Raw genomic sequence first — 21,404 nt, forward strand, 5'->3', positions numbered from 1 at the left:
CCAGATTGGGGGCTGGAAAAACTTGTAACAATATTGTTTAGATCTAGTTATACAGATTCCTTACAGAGAGACCATTAATTCGCCGAGAGCGCCAACAAACATGCTTACGGCCTGCTTTCTTATTGTTTCAATAGTCTACATCAGATTGCTAAGCAGGTATAACTGTCACTGTGGCTATACTAGTTTTTGAATCCGGAGAAGACAACTTCAGCCGAGCAGGCCATTAACAAACGTAACGAGTCCTACAGATTGTTTCAACCCATAGCGTGTGCATCTAACGTGCGTAAGCGAACGACTCAGGGGGCACATTGGGGGCTTACATTTTTCTTTTGGTACTCAGGTAAGCCGAGCTGCCGCTTTGAGTGCAAACTTCTCGGTTGCTTCCATTAGGGGCGTGATCGTAACTACTGCAGGAACGGTCCTATTGCAATGAGTCTCCTTAGTGGGTTCTAGTATTATGTGATTTGTTCGCAGCGTACAGCAAAGAACTATTCCTTAAGGTTAACTAGGAGAGAAGAGGTGATAACGTATGCAGGCGACACGCTGTGCCACGTTTGTTCGGTAACAGATACGGACGTTCGTATGTGGGAGAAGGGTCTCAAATGAGTACGGCTTAGCGTGTTAGTCGATTGAAGTTAGTATAAGCGTATGAGCATCATCGAGCATAAGTGCAACCAAGCTGCGATACGGTTGCAAAGGTGTCTCTCTAATGCGAAAAAAAAACAGCTGGGAAAAGTGAAGCTGAATTGAGGATCAACCAGCAAGATAGGTGTTTCGCACTTCAGTTATGTGCAGCCTTTAATGGAAAGAGAAGTCGATTAGTTACACGCGACATCGCGAGGGATGTTATGTATTGAGGTTCGTGATGGGATTGGGGGAGAGGTAGGTGTGCATTCCGAAAGAAATTACGTCCACGTTCGGTTGGGTATCGAAGCCAGTACATTGAGAAGCATCTTACAACGCTGCATTACAGCATAGTATCGAGACACCATAGGAATCGATTTTCAAACATAGAGCAAATTTCCTTACTAGTTGCACGATACGATCTACATCAAATATAGAGACCAATTTCAAACCGCCACTACGGAGCAAGCCTCGTGTCAATGCTGTTATAAACATTTATATTATTTAAAGATCATTTTTAATACTCAATGTTTTTTTCCTGTTTCTCAGATGTTTGAACGAGATAGAATGTAAAAATCTTTATAGTTTAGGAGCAGTAGTCACTGTCGGTGGTTGCATGAATATCATAGGCTGAAGACAGCCCAGTTGCCATGAAGAAAACAACAGAACTTGCATAGCATAATTGATCGGTATTACGGATCTTATTAGCACCTGCCGAGCGGCGGAAATTACCATGCCTTCACGGTACAAAAGCGTTGTGACAGTTCTTCAATGTAAGACTTCGCATATAAACTAAATATACAGAAAAGACAACGTCACGAGGTAAATGACGGTTTTTATTGAACCTTTTAGCAATTACACGGGAGCATATCAGACGAACGTAGACAGCTTTAAAACGAATGATGCAACGTTAATTTATGGATACATACAGCTGCTTCGATAATATGCGAGGAACGCAAAGGTAATAGCAAGCGATAGATTGTTGAATACGTAATTGTCGACTTTTTTAGCTTGTATTTGACATGTACATGGGCTGCCTCTGTGGCGATATAGCGATAGCTAGCCCTGTGAGAAATAAGCCTAATTAATATGTTAGATAGATCCACCCAAAAAATTGAATTTCTTGTAGTACGTTTCGGAACCCAGTTGCTAGTCATGGGTTCGCACTGTGCCGTTCGAGTGACTTTCTGAAAAAAGACTCTCGGTGACGACTATGCTGATAGAAACGTTGTGTGTTCCGCAAATTTGTACCCCGGTTTTAGCAAACCGTGAGTGAAGTCATTGTCAGATCATCTATGCATTAATGGAAATAGATGTACATACTCAGAGCCATTAGGGCTGCCGGTTCAGCGTTACCTTATAGGTTTCGGCAACCTGCGGTTCGCGCCTTGGCACAGCTGCAAATGTGTTTAGAACTATGGTATACTCGAGCCTTTGTATCGACCGTTTAAATCTCTCCAGTTCCCATTGACGATACACAGCTGCTTCCCGTTGTCCCACTTCGCTGCATGCAGACGAAACGTGCAAGATTTATTCCAGTTCGAGATAGTATCTGACACGTCAAACAATGTTTGTGAATGCTCTGCTTTCCATTGTATCGCACGCGTACAATGTTATTTACTGTAAAAATGCAGCTTTGTCAAGACGGGTAATATAGGCGATATCAGTCAAGTAGTCTGATAAAACCACCTGACCAAAATTCACTAATCTTGTTGAATATTAAACCTTCGTTCAAATGAACGCTAATGTGTATATCTAAGGCAAGCGCCTTAGCACACCGATACCCAGTAAACAATGTGTCGCCTGAATGATTGCCACCCTATCACTTCAAAACACCACACAGTGTTATAGGTGGGTACAGATTATATAGGCATGCGTATACATGCCTGGTTTAAATATTTGACAAGACTTCCCTGAGGATATGCGTGGAAACGCTAACCAGTTTTGAACGTTTGAGATATTGAACCTAGTACGCGTTATATCCACCCGTAATTCTGTCTGCCGTACGGTCTGTCATGCTAATACAGGCGTTAGGACGATAGGACAGCGACTGCCGTTTGCCAGATTGCCTGTACGAGGAGGGTTTCACGCAGTCAGTAAGAAAGGTCGTCAAGGCGTAGTACGAAGAGCCTTGTGTTGAATTATCACACAATACTTTTACTATATAGCGTCTTGAATTTGAAGTGTTATTATCTTATTAATCATACTGTACACTGCGGCGCTGGTAATTTCCTTGGTACTTTCTTAATGCTGTTGCGTCATCTGTCAACGGCTAGCGTAAATCCTTTGGAGCAAACGATATTTAGATGTTTCACCATGAAGTAAGTTACGAAGGAAATAAGAAGCTAATCAAAATAAAATCTATCGAAACAAGAAGGATGGTGTGCTATTGTACGGCCTCAGGTCTTTACGTATCATCCCTGTATTTGAGAAGGAACGGTCGTTTCCGTCCAGCATTGCTTCTTTCTCGATGCAACAGTGTGAAATATATCATAACTGGGGATGGTGTTTTTGTTTTGTTGAGAATCCTCACGCCCAATATTTGATGGTCCTGTAGAATTTTCGTTAATCGCCTAATTTTCCTCACACAGAATCGCCAAGTCCTTGCGAAATTTTGCCGTTACCGCTAGTGTCCGTTCTGGCTGGCGCACGCCGTTTATAGAAACCAACCACATCGCCGCTGTCTTTGTTCGTGAGACGTGTCTCCTGGCATCGAGTTCCGTTTCGATTTGTTCCACTGAATTTTCCCTGGCTTCTTTACGCGTTCTGCCAGATCGGCTGTCCCTCTGTGACGACATAACTCGCCCTTTTTGCCTGAGCTCCGCGCTCCTTACCATGGTCAATAACGTAACTCTCGCCTTCCATTTCCGCTGGCTTCCCTGCTGCCGTTCCAATAAGTACCTCCGGTTCTGCTAACAGGGATTTCCCTCCAGTACGAGTCTAGTCGGCTATCGCGCACCAGGCAATTCAATCATGCATAATAGCGCTGACGAAAGGAAAACTCGATAAGTATGCCGGCGTCCGGGAGATCGCAGAGTAACCATAGCGTACCCTTGACGTGCATAGACCTTTTGCGAAACCCACATTTAGTGTATATGAAGACCTATATGGTAATTGTTTCTTAGCGATGTTTGGGAGAGTGGTTAACTCCGCTCTGCATCCTTGTAATAGTAGCTACGGTGCAATTAATCGAGTCGGTTTTTCCGCAGCCTGGGTCGTCTGCGCGAAGCTAACTTTCTTAAAGTTCAGTAAGAGATAGAGGGCGCAGTGTCAACAGTTCTTCATAGCCCGTTTGAGCTTTCACGAAAGAAGGTTGCACTCATGTCTCGACCGTATGTGTATGAAAGAAACATGGGAAGGTCGAAGAAACGCTTTCCCCTAGTCAAAGGTTAAGAAAGGCAGATGTTGAAAGAAACTGGGATAGTAATGCCAGAAGCGTTTGTCATAGACTGCAGATATATGATAATTTCAGGTACTTCACGTATATTACAGGTTTAAATTGCTAAAGAGCGGTAAATCGGCAATGGTGTGCCTGCATGTCGGGCCCGAAAATTTTCAAATTTGGCCACAGGTCTCAAATATGAACATAACAATTACTTTCTTCCAGGCCTACATTGCTATTTATCAAACACTGTTTACAGTTTCTAGATATATATATCTGCTCGCATTTGTGTCACCAGTGGTTTTAAACAGTCCGAAGATTCCTTTAACACACATTTATCATTAACATATTTATCGTCAACGCTGTATTACTGTGCAGACTTGTCAAGTTTTATCTATTGAATAACTACCAAACTTTACTACCGTATTTATTTACACATTTCGTTGCCTATTAATAAGAATTACTATTATTTAGTGCTTGTACTTTTTTGTTTTTATACTGAATATCGGTGAATAGATTTTTTTCTAAGCGACATTTCTTTCTTGTCAAACCGTTGTCCCGAATGTCAAATGGGGTTAAGCGCGTTTTCTACCCGCCGGGTTGAAATGGGGTAGGGTAAAAAAAATTACAGAGAAAAACAATTCTAACGATGAAGGTCCAGCATTTGCCGAGGTAGTGCAACGTAACATTGTCGTTAGCGTCGCTTTGTTCTACCAACCTAAGGTTTCTGATCTTAAAGGGCAATTTGGAATACGAAGCAGCTGGATGAGGTTGAGGTTGAGGTTGAGGCTGAGGATAAGCGGTTAGGGACGCAAATTTCAACCCAAAGCCAGAGACTCGGGCTGACTGCTAGCTGGTGAGCAGCTTTTCCACCTTCGTCTCGATCATCTCTAATCTTCTGCTCATCTTGTTTCTTGTTGCCCTTCTTTCCACCTTCGTCTCCGTCGCCCTCTGTTTCTCCTCGTTCATGCTGTATATTCAAACTGGCATAAATCTTCTAGTTTTCGGTGCTGGCCTCGATGACGATGACTGCGGCCGTGCGTATAGTTTTAGCGGAGTTGTCTTCGTCATTGTGACAGACTCACTAATATGCTAATTGATGAATATAATATGCTGCGACGGACGAGACGACGAAGGGCACCAGCAGGCGACGGGATGACGCATACGTGGCCGTTCGTCGCGTATTGCGATTACTGTGTTGTGTCGTGGGACCTGCCAGCGAACTGCTGCCTTCTTGGAGCAGCAGATATCTGCACTGGTTAGACGTGAGACAAGAAACAAGATAAATTTAGGAAGAAATCGTATGTAAAAACAAAGGAAGAAAAGGCAGTGCGAGAGAGCAAAGGCTAGAAAAGCGCTGTAATCGCCAGTGCTGTGATGGAGAGCGCGGTAGTGTTCTGTGTATGTTTCTGTGCCTGTGGAAGCTGTACGGGACGTGGGTGCCAACCCTTTGTGATGACGACGCCTGGCCAGCCAGCCAGCCAGCCAGCCACAAGCGCGCGAACGGAGGGAAGCTAAAAACTATGACAGTAGCCGCTGTTTGTATTGCTACGCTGGTGCAGTGGAGCGGCCAATAGTGTGGTAGTGGTGGTGGCGGCGGCGGCGGCGGCGGCGGCGGCGGCGGTCATGGTGATGACACAGCAAAAATGACTGACATTCACTAACAGTTCCGCTGACTGGACAGACATGTGTCGCGCACCAGTGTAATGTCTTCGGCTACTGTCACCGCCGAGGCTCCGAAGAGGCAGGCAAATATACAAGCAGGAAAATCAGCCTGGCATAATACGCGGGCGTCCGCTGAAGCTAGGTAAAAAGAGGTTAGGATCGTTACTCGCAAGCCGTCGCTTTCGCTCGCCGTGACGAAAAGGTTCAGCGGCGAAAAAGCCGTTCTCTTCATTCGATCAGCCGTTTGCTAATTGTACCCATAAACGTGTTTGTACGCAAACCGATTAGGTGTCTGTCGCGTTCAGTATAAGCGTTGGGTTGGGCAAGCAGTGAAAATCGAGGACGATAAAGAAAGCGTGAGAAAATAGAAACCGAAAGTAGGAGAGGGACGAGAAAAGCTCAGCCAAAAAATGCGCAAGTCATATTTCTTGCCAGGTGAGTAAACGAAGCCAAATAATAATATCTCTTATAGCATAACTGCTATGCGGTGAGCAATGACATTTCAGCGATTCTACCGTATGGAATTTGGCTTTCATCATCACTTCACTTGTGGGTGCGCATTTATCATGACTTTGCCCAGAATACCTCGTCCAGCTACCCGTAGACGTTTCCCAACGATGTCAATTTTGAGAAAAACTGCAGCTTAAAAGTTCACTGAGTCAGCTAGCTAACTAACTAGATGCGATGAAGTTACTGCACGACGGTCTCAGGACCGGGACGAACAGTCTAGTTAAGGTAATGTTACTACTACCGAGCAATGTCAAAGTCCGCTCATCGAAGAAGGTGCGGTGGACATCTGTGTCGACGATCGAGTAATTGACTAGGCAATCCTATCTGCTCTATTCACTCGCCTATATCTCTAGATTTTAACCAGGCATGTTGTACGGGAGTGATGTAAGTTAACGAGTGTAGAGTGCTTTACCCCTGATCTTGACTATGGAAAACTGTGTGAGTGAACAAACAAATTTATCCCTGTTTTCTTAAAAAAAATTTAGACCTGCGTTTTAATTTCGGGTAGGTGTATTGCATTGAGACTAATATGACATGAATCACTATTTTGAAAAGTCGGAGACGGCGCAGCGGTGACGTGATGTCTTAGCTTTTCTAGCTGTAATGGTACCAGGTCTCGCCAAAAATGAAAGAGTATGAAAGTCTCATATTCAGATATTTGTATCACGTCAAATAGGCCCGGCAGACGTCCACATGTTCGTCGTATGCGTAATTTAGAGTGAAAATTAGGTAAGTGTATGTATGGTTCTCGTTCAGCCAGTTGATACTAGTTGGAAAACATTATCGATATAATTTTTGCGTACGGGAGGAATATGGTACTGTTTAATAGATAATGAAAAGCTACGAATTGGTCCTTGCAAACAGGTAACACTGCCAGAAACCTTTTATCCTATTCGAGAAAATCAAAGGTATTCTATCCAGAAGCACATAGGCTCTTGCGACACCACCCAAGATACCCGTGCCAAATTCTACTACGGCATAATTTTTGTGTCAACACCAATATAAATCCGCAAGAACAGTGTTGAAATCGTTTTGAAATTAGGTCAGAGTGACTAAACGCATTGACCGCTTACTACTATTCTAGTGCAACTTTTACCGTAAATAATATTTTACGATGAAGTTGAGACGCTACGCGGAAGGGACCAAGGCATCTTGAGAATCTTCAACTCAAATAAACGTCGAATGGCCGTTTTCTCACAAGTTCAACAACGAGCGTGGCGTAGACGTGGTACCGCCTCGAGCAATTGTGTCTTCTTTCTGCTACGAAAAAACATCTGTTTAGACTTTAATCCGCATTGAATACATGGCAAGCAAGGGTGGCAAGATGGCAACCTCGCCCATTATGCCAGACCCAGCCGCGTCGGTCATGGCGTCCTTCGCCGTTGTTATCATGACGACAGAGGGCTTCTTCTGCATTATAGGAGCATGCTACACTAGCAGGTCATTCAGACCCAGAAGTAGGGTAAAGGTCACAGGGGCAAAGCATAGAAGACACGGCCTTCTCTGACACCGCGGAGCCGTCACTGGCACCGCCACCGGCCGGGTACGCTCCTTGCTAGGATACATGCCGGATGTCGCATCCCACTCGGCGGCGGAAGTCAATCACGGCGCTAGGATTGAATGTGAAGCAACGAACAACGCCGACTTGGCCCTCGCTTGGGGCTTCGAGATAGGGCTGCAGTTACTGTGGAAGTCTTAGGTGCTGGCATCCTAGCGTTTACGCTGGCTGTCGTCCGAGATTTCTCGGGACCTGCGACAGCGGTGTCGGTAGCCTTGTGTTGACGACGTCCGGCTCTGTAGCTTACTACTGCGCAATCCTAATGTTTGCATCTGTCTGTGATGGAAGTCTTGGTGAAGAGCGTTTCTGAAGCGTTCTTGTGCAAAATTCTGAGCAGCTTAGACGAGAACGCGCGCGGGCGTCAGGATAAGCTTTTGTGCGTGTAAGGGAGCGACGGAAGAACTCAGAGAAGCCGCGTCGCGCGCCAGTCGATTTGACGCCAGGCATCGAGCCATACCCTGTGTTGAGAAGGGCATAACGCACACTACAGCGGCATATCTCATGCTGCAGGCCAACCTGTGTAGTAAGGCTAAAATTTTTTTCGTTGTGTGCAGTAAAGCACTGGGACGGTACGATTGTTGCAACGGCAACGTAACACAATTGTGACTTGAGTCGCCGTTAATTAAGCACGCTCGTACAACTATGGGCTTGATGCAAAGCTGATCGTATTAAAACGAAACGATGAGATGAACGAGAATACACAGATCAGTATTATACAGACATAGCTTTGTTGCTATTGGACAAGAACGCAAACACTGAACAACATATTAAGTGGCAATTTATTTTGTAGGTTATCGTCTCTTTGTTAGTCGCTGTCGTTTTACATTATCTTCCAAATATCGCAAACATTAGATGATACGTTCAGGACGATCCGTTGGCATGAATCAACTTGATTACCTTTTGTTAGCTGGACGCTTCCCGCAATCGCAATGCACCCTGATGTTTGAAACTCGAACAAAGACTATTAAATATCTACTGGTCTAGCTAAATATCCGTAATAATAATAAATTATAAATACATAATTATATGCCTAACATCATATTAAATCGTCTTAATTTAGTTGCTTCGCGCACCTATTTCAAGCTACGCGGTTCAATTCTGCCCGTTTGTATATCTAACAGCCTTCTTCGTAGCTGTTCGTAGCCGCAAATGTCATACCTTATTAAGTACCTGAGCTGGTCTTCGTCCTTCCATGGGCCTGATTCACTTTCTAGATTTGTCTAAATAACAGGCTTCGAAACCTTTCTTATCGTCTGGAGAGCTACGTAGTAAGCCACCAATAATTAGCAATGAGCATCAAAAACAGCTGTCTCCCATGTTCGCAAGGACGGGCACATTTCGGATAGTAGCAAGTCGTCGGTCAGATTGTCGTGTACTTAAAGACGCCGTCGATCCGTTAGCTACACAAGATATTCCTATAAAGCACGGAAATGCCGTTGCTCTATCGGTATCATGGAAATGTTTCAGTAACGACATCAACTCAGTGATTGCGGCACAACTTACCGTAACGTACATTTGCTTCACTTTGGTGAACAGTATCTAAAGAGGACATTGTACGATCGAGGTAGCCACTCACACCCGACGGTGAACCGTGAGCTTTTCGTTATCTTTTAGCCCTCTTGAAAATGGGAAGCTTCTAACGTTTCTATGATTTCGAGCAAACGTCGTCATCCACCGAACGCTACTGTGGCATGGTACGTATCTATGATGGGTTTTCTAATAAACGCTAAGCGGTTAACGTGGATTTAGATATCCGTCATCGAAACACCTAGTTCAACAGTGTGTCATCACTGTATTGGATTGGCAACGAATTACCAAACCTATAGAGCCGTTGTTAACAAGCCGCTATTGCTCACTGTTATTAATAGTTCCTAGTATCAGGCAACAAGGCACAATAATTAGGCATGCAGATCTCGCAACCTGCTCGCGAACGCTGTCGATGTCCTTAAGGACGAACGTCGATCACTGTGGCTGCTTGATTAATCTTTTCGTGCCATGTTAGAGCCCGCTTGTTTGTATGCTATAACGCTGTATGCTGGCGTATTGACAGTAGTTGTTCTTTTTCCTGCTGAAAACAGTGCAGACTTCGTCGTCATAACTGCGTTAAAAAATGACTGTCTTTTTTTATCATTATTAATGAACAATTTGTTTATTAACTTCTACTTGCGACGAAAGTGACGTTTCGACCGGCGGTGAGCTCTGTTACAACGCTGGAGCTTATACGGGTCGCTGCAATGTGTCAATTTCTTAAAAACAGAATTAAGACAGACGCCGGCGCTTTAATATAACATGTACAAAAGCCAATCGCCGAAAGGGAGTCGTCGCGAGTAATAGGATGTCGTTAAGCGTCGGAGCATTTAACAATACTGGCTACGCATCTTAACATGCAGTCTGTGCATGCGCACGTCAACGGTCTCCAGCCAAATGTGCGACGAGACTATCTTGATGACACTTAATAAACGGCCGCACTTCTCAAACCCATTTGTCGATAAAGACAAAAACCTTCGTGTCTGCCAGAACTCACGTGTAGTGTAACCTACTGAAAGTTAGCTACGGTTAGTCGTGGGCCACTATATAACACACGACGTCACCATGATACATTATTGGGGTAGCCATTGTTATATCAAGTCAAGACGCGGTAAGATTTTTTTTTTGCAAATTCAGAAAAATGCCGGGGCACGACTATTAATACTATTTTTATAATTCTTCACTAATGCATACGGCTCTGGACGTAATGAAGAATATCTCAAATGCCTGTACATTCACAACTGGCCTATAATCAATAACGACAAATAAATGCTGACGTTTGTAGATGGTACAGAATGTTACGGTGTTTTAAACCTTTTCGTTATACGGCACTCGCCACCAATTCTATGATATTTGAATGACATATATGTCTGCCTGTATTGCTGAGCTCTATAACCGTTATATGATACAAGACGCACGCGTGTATCAATCGCCAATTGGCCTTCAACACGATCTAGAGACGGCGTTGTACGATCGAGGTAGTAGCTGGACGAAGTACCACAAGCTTCTCGTTATACCTTGGCCTTCTAGAGCATGAACGGCTACTAGCGCTCGTGTTCGCGACCTATTCGAGAAGTTCGTCCAGTTCGCTTACTTTGTGTTTAATTTGCTTGACCGGTCCCGATAGTTACCACAAGAGGCTGTAAAAAGTACGCTACCCGGCGCACATAATACCGATATATGTGCTTGTAGAAGAGAGACTACATTACATCGACTCAAGTCAGTTCCCCGTCTTTCTGTGACAATGCGACAAAAGATGGCCAGAGGCTACCCGACTACGCGCTATTAATTATCGCTTAGATTCAAAAACATTTGGCTGCTGCACGTCGTACGCCTTTAATGAGTTCAGTTTGTTTGGACAAATGGAGCTTCTAGTTAAGGCTCTACGGCTAGCTTTATACCTATACCTATAGAACACAGCGCCTTCCTATACAAGAGGAAAATACTCAATTTCTTGAAAAATCAATTTTCTATCATACTATCACAGTGACGCATAGAAATAGATACATAACCATCGATGAAAACACCCTCTGCTTTTGCCGTCGTCAAACAGATTATGTAGTAAAAAGTAGCGAATTGATTGCACGAAACAAAAAAGTCGACAAACGCTTCCGAGAACATTCTACATAGGTAATCTCTCATTAGCGGACACGTTCATGTTCACGTATTGCTAAATATTAATCTAAGCTCTTTCTTTCACGAATCCAAGTTTCAAAACTTTCCGTAACTTTTTTTTTTCTATTGTTCATTCTAAGTAATATAAATAAATACCGCGTCGGATTCAGAAACAAGTTGCATCCAAGTTGTACGACATCATCACCGTAGCATATTCTGTCCAATGAAAAATATATACTTTTTTTTTCCCTTAATTGTACACGATTTGCAAAACTGGAGACCAAGCATGCGCCATCCGGATCGGTGGCCTTTTGTCATTTTTTTTGTACCACCATAATCGCATCGTTCTAAAATTCTTAAAGTTCTAACCGTAAATTTGTCCATTAAACGTAGACTAACACCATTGGCGGTGTGCTCCAGAAGCACCGAAACCACACGATAATCTGATGGTGCAAGATCCGAACTATGCAACGAATGCGTCGAAATTTCCGGATCTTCAATTCTATCAGATAGCTATTCTGGCATCGTCATAGTAGAAGACTATCACTTAGTTTACGGAACGTTTTTTCAGTGGCTTGCTGTGATCTGATTATCTGCTAACAGCAGAAGAGATCCGATTTGCCAGGCGGCAGCAACTTATAACGTACGATTCCTTTCCAACACCACCAAACAAATAACAAAATCTTCCGTGGCGTCAGTCTGAACTTTGATGCTGACTGCGATATACGTGTTTTTTTATTTCGACATTTTGGTTGTAAGTGACCCATTTTTTATGAGCCACAATCAAGAGCTTTAAAAATGGCTCGATTTTGTTGTGTTCCTATAGAGTCTCGCGGTCAAAAATACGAATTTTTATACGTTAATTCGTGTCACGTTCAAACGTCGAGCCTTTTCGTGTGACGAGCATTCCTGAAGTAGAGTAAAACTGTTTGGTCTTGCTTGTTCAGTTCATTGAGGATATCACTGCTACTCACGCTCCGGTTTCGCTTAATTTTTCTCAATTTCACCAGCTTTTTCTATAATTGGTTCGACCACGACGAAAAGTTCGCGTAATAAAAAACGACAGACTCATTTTTCGGCCACTTTTTCTGATAGCTAATCTGGACCAAAAAAAACATCGTTTTTATAGGCCTGGGCAGCATTCATGCATGTTTTGTCGTAATGAAGTCATGCGCTACAGCGATTATTTACAGAAATTTATCTTCAAGTCACTCGATCTTCGGTCTAAATACAAGCGTTTCAACAACTTCTACAATTGTCAAATATTAGCTTTCAAATGACACGAACGCGCACATACATCACCTAATACACGAGATTTTAAAGCCATCTAGCAAGAAAAACGACAGCTTAATATGTATAAAAGGAGGCGTCTAAGTTGGAAACTTTTGTATGTTTTACTTTACAAGATATTAAACAAAAACACGAATGAAATTTTTTATACGTGCTAGAGGTGTCCTTTCTGACGGTCGTACTTATTCGATATATAACCGCCACCCACCGCGATCTCCACTTTTGTATGGGACCTAAACCGCTAACCAATTATTCCCCTTTTAATCCATAACTAACTTTTAACTAGCAACTGAATATAAACTTCTGGTTCAAATACGTTACTCACAAAACTGAATTAGGTTTCAGGTTAATAGCAGACCAAAAATATAAGATGTCAAAAAGTTCACCTAGTGAAAAAAAAAGGTTTCAAAGGTGTTAGACGTTGAGATCTATCTGGGCGACCCAATTCACTAAAATAATTTTTTGGCGCCACGAATTTTCTAATCTAAACCCTCTTAAAATCTTGCGGAATTACTTGATGAAAATATCACACTTTTCAGAATACCGGAAATCGTCTATTTCGGACAAAAGAGCGATTTTCCATCTTGGCAAGAATTTATCCAGCGCCTAAATTTGGCATAATGCACCAGAGACGTACTGTTATTTATATCATAACGCGCCTATTTCATTGTTCTAAAAAATTGCTCACGTTTACTATTAGGAGTAACAGATAAAAGCACGCCCGCTACGACAAATAACTCGTCAAACGTTTCCTGTGAATTACTCTGTATATATATATATATACTTGCAGTGCTTTTTCAAGGAAATGAAGTCATTCAAAAAGCGGTTGGCTTGCTAGGTCTGCTAATTCTAATACACACTCCTTATCTGACAAGGGTAGCGTTCTTTTGACTCTATTTAAAGCGGGAAACAGCTACAGAGACGGCAGGGATTTTAGCCGAAATGAAGGCCACCAAGCAGCTTGCCTAAAAATCATACGCCGGCATTTTATTTCATTAGATTAATCGGCTCATAATTAGGCTGAACAAAGAACAGCCTCGTAGTTAAGTGTACCCGCCAAAGGAGCCTACTCCGCAATCCTCTAACCATAACCAATCACGACGGTTTTGACAATGCCAGAGGTCGTACTATCTTGTGAAACCCTTTCTTTCTAAGTAGCCCATCATCAGCCTATACTGTTCACTGTGCTACCGACATTGTAACTTTGTGCAGCATTGAGACTCGATGGCGCTCCCGGCCCGGCAAATCTAACAGCACTTAAACGACGAAGGCACTAAAATGTGATAAAGGTCAGCTTCGCGGTGCATTAGTAGAAAAGATCTGACAGTAACAGCATCATGCCAGCAAAATGTTCGGGATCAGGAACAACCGGGGCGAGCATCGCAGAAGACACGGAGCCGCGGAGAAATGATACTGGTCAGGCTTCGTTTCGTTTCTTGTGAGCAACGAGGATTGATGGGTAAAAATGTTAACTCTCCCGAGAGACAAACCAAAGCGAGGTTGTGGGTGAACTGGGGCGTGGGTACGCTACTACCAGCAAATCAATCTCGTGGCAAGACCCGATAAGCCCCTATTTATAAGCCCTCAGCTACACATACTACCGGCATCTGCGTGTGTGTGTGTCGATGGGTGGGTGTTTAGGTAACTGCGAATCTGTTTTTAATCACGATCACACAACATAATAAAGTGTACAAGAAGGAACAACAACCAATATTAATCGATAAAGGCGATGTGGCGAGGACTTGCAAAAGCTCTCAAATTAAGGATGTACCGTTAGGATTTTCAAAAATTTCTATATATACATATATATATATATATATAAATCAGTATCATAGTTAGATACTGAGAAAGATATTAATAAGAAATAGGTTGCAGAAAAGGCGTAACTATAAAAAAAAAAACATTTTTCTGTTAAAAAAATGAACGATACGTACACACGGTCAAGCTCAACCAGTAGGTGTCGCTCTGCGATAATAATAATTTGCAGTTAAAAACGAGATTAACCTTTTGATTTCCTCCCTCAACCACTATCTATAAGTATTAACTAAAATTAGAAAATTTGACAGTTGTATGCGTTTGACGCATATCGATTCTGAAAATAAATTCCTTAGCCGTATCATACTATAAGCCCAACTTTCGTTACTTTGTTACCATAATTTTCTTCATTAATCCTGAATACAGAGAGTGTAAATAATGCACTTATATTTTTCTCGTATTGCTGAGTTCCTGGGTAAGAAAGCAAGAAATGAACGCGAAAAGGATTTATTTCTACGTCTGGAATCTTGCAAGCTGTACGAACAAATAGTAAGTTGTACTTCTAACAAAACTAGCTGAAGACAATTCATCAGGTAAGGCATGAGGGGTGCGGTACGGAAGTAGGCGGCAACCCCAGGCTGTGGTAAAGTGATAAAGTTGCGTCTAGGAGGAACTTCTATTCTTACAAGCTCCAACGAAGAAGCTGGCGTAAAAGTTGTAAGTAAAAAGATCAACAGATCTGCGGGCGAGATGGATAGCATCTTTTTACGACACAGAACTATGTACTAGGGCCCACAATTTCTATTACTTGTGACGGATCAGATCGATACCTCGCTCTACACTGTCCATTACACCTTCTTCAATCTATCTTGCTTTCGATCGACAACTGAATGGTTGGCTAGACAGACGGCAGCTAGCGAAAACGTGTAGAGAAAAACGATTTTTGACGTTATCGTAGTGCGGTCGATCTCAGTACAGGCACGCGTTCACTTTATATGCACGAACAGAGACCACCGTCAGCCCCTCTTGGCTAAGCTAAGCCAGTCACTCTCTGCCGAGTGGCCAACCGCATAATGCCCGAGTTCACCTTGTGCCTTGCGGGGCAACTCCATCGGAACCGTCGTATTAACTAGTAACTATTAGCAGAGTTTACGAGTTCACAACTAGTGTCATCGCTTTTATGGTGTGTCTATGTATGTTTCGACGCATAGTCTGATGCCTTAGGCTTTGCACTCTTTCTTACGCACTCGCCGCTCTGCTTTATGTGTTTTCCATTCCCCTTTCTATAATTGATTCCCTTCCATTCCGCCAACTTTTACCATTTATTCTCTTCTTGAGTTTAATCTTCCTAAACTTCTTCTTGACTTCCCTATTTCGTTCCCTATGCGAGTTTATACGAACGACGCGCCCCGGTAACAGAAGCAGGTATACCGTCTACATGTAAACGAGGAAGAACCAGGCCCCAGGCGGCACCGTGTGGCCTTACTGTCTGGCGGGCCACTAAAATTGGGCGACGCCGGACGGTGTGCCGCAAGCCAGGGCCTTGAACGGAGCGCAAAGGGCAACCAGGGCCAGGAGAAGGGAAGAGGTAAATAACACAACGGACAAGTGACTTTTTCGCCTTTTTCCTTTCAAGGCGCACTTTCTCTCCCTGTTACTTTTTTATGTTCTTTAATCTCTCACTTCGACTCGATGCACGGGCAATCTCCAAGAAGTTGTCATCCTGTAATAGTGTGTCCTTTCCAGTTTTCTCTCCTTGACGAACGTTAGACTACCCGTGCTCTTACAGATTACGCCTTTAGCTTGCGTCGGCTATTCCGTGGATGGAGATTTATCCACACGTGCGGTGTCAGGCAGACAGATCTCCAATCAGTGGACCCCCTCTATCTTTTTTGCCGTTTGCAATCATGTCCTTATTGCTGGCCTGGTGGTATTATTTTCGTCTTGTTCCTTGCGCTGCACTTGGGGGATTTTCGTGCGCCTGCCGGCTTTGCTACTGGCCATAATAACGGCGACTAGAAGCAGGCGTTCCTCTATTAACCGGCGTAGATAGAAGTTTTGTGTGTGTGTGTTTGGTTATCGAAGGCGCGGTTCCTCGTAGCTCCGTCGCGTAGCTGTCTGAGCCATCGCGTCCGTTATTGTGTTCATGTTCATCCGCCGGCTGATTCAAAGGCTAGAGCGCTAACTGGCTCGCATCTCAGCATAATAACTTCGTTGTGGTTGTCGCCTTGGAGTTTACCTCAGAATTGAGAGAGTTTCGCTAATAACGCTGCAACCAAGTACAGTAGGACCAAAAAGGATGATGACGGTGATGATACTGAGTAGGCGTCTAATGTATCGAGACGTGGGCATAGATTTACCGTACGTTTGTGTCTGGCCAGACGTCGCTGCTGTGTCATTGATTCGCTTATTGGCTTTCCTTCCTACCAGTGAAAATATTGGCAGGCGAGGTGTTTGTATATCGAAACATCATGGGCCACAACTTAAGTCCTTCCGAAGCGACTTTTTGTCTTACAGCGTTTCCGTTCGCCGTTGTCGATTGCTGTTTACTTCTTTAGACGACCCAGAAGATTAGAGAACAGAGCAAGACCAAGAAGAGACAAGTAACGGAATTGGTTCTGTTAGAATGAGATCAAGGTTTATGGATTGCCCACTAGCAGAGAAATCTGCCGCCACCGCCGCCCCTGCCGTGACTGCCGCAACCTTTGACGGACTACACGGAGCGGGCGAAAAAATCTAGCCCCCTGCAGGTCGGACCCCTCGGCTCGCCTCTTCAGTGGGTTGCCTGCGAGGATGGCTACTAGCAACGATCGATGAACCACCAATTGTTTTTTGTATCTAACAGAAGAAAAGACGCAGATGACAGCAACGCTACCGTCCACAGCAATAACCCAGTCGATTTACAAAGGAGTTGAGATCAGACATGGTTTCATTTCAGCAATTTGGAAGCTGCAGCGCATGGTTTCTCTTAATGTAAAGCAACAACTAAAGAAAAGTCCACTTAACTTCGTCTGTATATATACGTATCTATATATATACTCTTAGGAACACATTTTTATAAATCAGTTTACGGACGAAGCGGAAAAAATATTATTAGATTCCGCGATAATAAATAAATCGTAATAATAAATCTTTTAATCCTGTAATAAAAACTTGATCTGTAAACGTGATAGGGCGAAAATGATTAAAATAATAATTCCAGTGGATAAAAGCGAATTTGACAGATATTTTCGTATTATAAAAAAAAAAAAAGAATAAGTAAACTACACACTCATATGCCTATTCTTACAAGGTTAGTTTTCATGTTGAATTTTAGGTGAGTACCTGACGATTGAACCGGCTTCCCTTCCGTGTACGTTACGACGGCTCATGCTGATAGTACCCGTTCTGTCAAACTGTTCCGCCAGACAAACGAAGCTGGTTAACGAATGATCTTAGGTGAGAGGTAAACTAGACAAACTAGAAATGATCGTTAACACCGCATAGAGACAAAGCACTAGTTTAGAACAATATGGCATCAACGGATGACACTAGTGTATTGCTTTGTTTGTGTTGACAAGGGGGACATACCTAACGATAGACATTAGGTTATTAGGAATGATCTCATACTACATTATGGCCCTATTTCTTAGCGGTGCTACCTACATTCCGGATTATTTTTCCTGCAAATCGAAATGCATTCGTACTCGTTGCCTAGAATCCAGGTTCGTTCAGGTATTCTCGTTTGGGATTTTGGCAAGCGACTCTTGGTGAGCCATGAACAATCAGTAAATTCGAATAGTATACGAAGATGAGCTTCACTTTAAAGCTACAGCTCCGGAACTAGCCTATCGTAAAAGACTCGCACTCGTTAAGGGTGCTACTAGCCGTGGCATTACCCTAAGCTACTACTTTGAAAAAAAAAATTGGGAAAACAATTCGAACTTGCAAATGAGACTCGTCAAAAACCTTCTGTGAAGGTGAGTAGTAAATGCCAACCTATCATGAAGTACAAGATGTCAGAGTTTCGGTTAGGTGCTTGTAAAGATGCCATACTTATTCACCATGGTCACATTAATGAGCTAAGTCAATTTACCAAATGAGTGCCACACGGTTTGTGTTTTTTGTGCCTTCACGCTATAATAATTCTGTTCCTGTGCCGAACTGTGACTTGTGATTAAAAAAAAAAGATAGCGTTTCTGTAATAATCGCGGTCACTGGGAAAACTTCACCCTAAAGCAAGTGCAAATAGGTATATGGTTTAGGACTGGACGTGTCATCCAATACAGCTTTGTGAATTCTGCTTCATGGATGATTACGGCTAAAGTACACTATCAACAGTTAGAAGGCACGATAGAAAAACTTTGCATTAGGATCAACGAACAGAGGTCAACCAATACTATTGCAGTACAACGATCGGTGTCACATCGCAAAGATGACCACGACCGGCAAAAGGCAGGGTTTAGGCTGTCATCCACCGAATTCACCAGATATCGATTCTATGAAAAAACCTTCTATTCTAAAAATCTCGACTGTGTTTATATAGAAAAATTATTCAGCATAATGTCGAAATACCCTTCAAACACGTAATAGAACCTCGTATTCCAGATTTCTTCAGCAATGGAACAAATAACTTACCATACGAATGGCGTAAAATCATAGATAATAATGACGCATACTTCGATTAAAAATAGAATAACTAAGCCCGTTAAAAAAGAGCCTGAAAGGTTCGGGTTAGGGGCTATACTGCACAACGTAATACATTGGGCAAACGTACACCGTTCTTTGACGTACAGTATGAATATACTGTTGTTCAGTGCAAGATAGGCAAAACAGCAAACTTCCGACGTTCTGAAGGCTGAAATCTTTCGAGACCAATATTCTTCTCTAGGCAGATTATGTCGACGCTGTAGTTGAAACAATTTCAAACATCTGGTACGTCTAGTAATATTTGATATATCATTATATTAACAATCTACAGAGGCGACATCTGGTATCTATAATTATCTCTCCTATATATCTAAGATTAATATTTGTGTTATTTATGAAATCAGAAAACGTAGAACGAGGCCTTCTCAGATGATATTCGTATTAGATGAAGATAAGTCTATAAGCAGGAACCATTCAAATATATGCGTCTGGGGTCTCGTGGCACTTACCTCTTTCCCAAGTTACTTCTATATACATGTCAGCCCATCTTTAAGCACCTGAATCGGTAACTAAACTTAAACATGTTTCATCGCTATGGCGTGGCTTTCTTATCGTAGCACAGCTGTATACGACGGTATCATTTGATGATTCAAACGTGTACCCTTGTTAGGCTATTCGAGTCGTTTCCTATATAAAGACCCTATTTCGTTTATATTTACTACGGCCGAACCCGTTAGTCGATTGTTCGGCTTTAGACAACAGTATCGAGAATTTTAGCATCACTTTATTTTCGAGGTGACCGAAAAGCTCACAAACAACTGAGACAATAAGAATACTTCTCTTTCAATCATGCGCCCCTCAAACCCAAAGTACTCTTATGTTGGTAATATCAAAGGGTCAAAATCGAATACGTCTCAAAATATATATGGATATGCGGGAGGTTTCGAATAAAAAATCAAGAAAAAATATTATTCAGCTGAACTAAATAATAAAGCAGACATATGGACAGTTGCAGGCCCAGCTGTGATAGTTAAGCTTAGTCATTGTACGAAACTTCGACTTCCCCTGTCTCTTTCCCTGCTCTCGTTATATTTTTTATACAAATTTTGACCTTGACTAATATCTTTTTTTATAAGGTTTGAGTTTATATTTAATTGCATCCTCGAATTTAAGTGCTGTATTTTCTAGCCCCTATACATTTGTTGAAGGTTTTGTGGTTCGACGATGCATATGGAATTTCCCGAACGTTTTCTGGATAGAGCAGTACCATAGTACAAGCGCCGTTTGCTGCCATATTGTATTCCAGAAACGTATCACACCCTGTTTCAGATATTCTTTCAGTTGGATTCAGCTGTTAGCTGTAGTCTCCTACTCACTGCTTACAACGGACTACTTCAAAAGGGATCTATCCTCCGATATAGTCAGTGTTAGTAGCCAGTGGATATTAAAGTTGAACTGCTCACCGTTTGTATTCTGCCCTATACCTCCCTCTGTTCTGTGGATGTGCGCCTGTGTTTCGGCTGATTTTCCGCTCACTTCAAATTGTCGTTTTCTGATAGCATGCGTAGGTGTCCCTGCAAGCTCAAGAGTATTTTCTAGTCAGCCGTCTACTGTTTGGGACATCATCCCTAGACGACAGATCTACATACATTCATAGCAGAGTTGTATTAATCGTGTATGTTGGCGCACCCCTCTACTCAGCCACTGTCTCTCTTGCCTATTTCTTCCTTTATCGTAACAGCACTGAAACAGCTTTCGCACCGGCCAGTTTGCTTGACATCGCTCCCAGTAGGACAATCTATGGAAATATATTCCATCCCTTTTATCCATCAGATCCAAAGGGTCGCCATCTAGCCTGCTTGATGGATGTAGGTGGAGCGCAGTACGGATGCCTGCTTCTCCACATCTTTCGAATAAGCGGCTATAGCGGTGTGTGTGGCTGCGTGAGTTGATGCGCGGTTCCTATAGATGTATGGATACAACGCATTGTACATTCTGTGGATGGCTGCAAGCATTCGGTGCAACGCGAGCGTTGACAGGCTGCGCCTCTGCGCTTTCAGTCCGTCCCTGACCTGGCCTTTTTAACCTGCCGCTTGCACCTTATTCGATGCGTCTATTTTTCCGATCGACGAATAGAGGCGTGCAAAAACGTCATTGCTGTTCTATTGCGCCCCTATGAACCACTTTAATTTAACTTTTTCTAACCTTTCTGCTCCTTCTTTCAACGCAAAGAGATATTGAATGGGAACAAGAGCTAAAAGTTAAAACTGCTGTTATGCGGGCTCTACTTTACAACACCTATACCCCCGGCCAGCAGAGCCACCACTCCGATTCCTGTCGTGAGTTAGC

At 42.9% G+C, this 21,404-nt stretch overlaps 1 protein-coding gene across 19 annotated transcripts in view; it reads left to right on the plus strand.

The window, feature by feature from the left end:
* LOC111253553 (basement membrane-specific heparan sulfate proteoglycan core protein-like) overlaps positions 1-21,404 on the plus strand; it is a 231,847-nt gene that overhangs the window by 58,694 nt on the left and 151,749 nt on the right. Inside the window, exons 1-2 of one of the 19 annotated variants that reach the window (XM_086992112.1) lie at positions 5,625-6,106; positions 17,743-17,864. The exons of 17 other annotated variants lie outside the window; for them this stretch is intronic. The gene's annotated coding sequence lies outside the window, so the exon portion shown is untranslated. Of the gene's footprint in view, positions 1-5,624; positions 6,107-17,742; positions 17,865-21,404 lie in introns of those variants that run through there. One more of the 19 variants, XM_086992113.1, reaches the window with a different exon arrangement.

The sequence above is a fragment of the Varroa destructor genome, unplaced genomic scaffold (genome assembly GCF_002443255.2).
Source record: "Varroa destructor unplaced genomic scaffold, Vdes_3.0 BEIS01000006.1, whole genome shotgun sequence".
In the NCBI taxonomy this organism is placed as follows: domain Eukaryota; kingdom Metazoa; phylum Arthropoda; class Arachnida; order Mesostigmata; family Varroidae; genus Varroa; species Varroa destructor.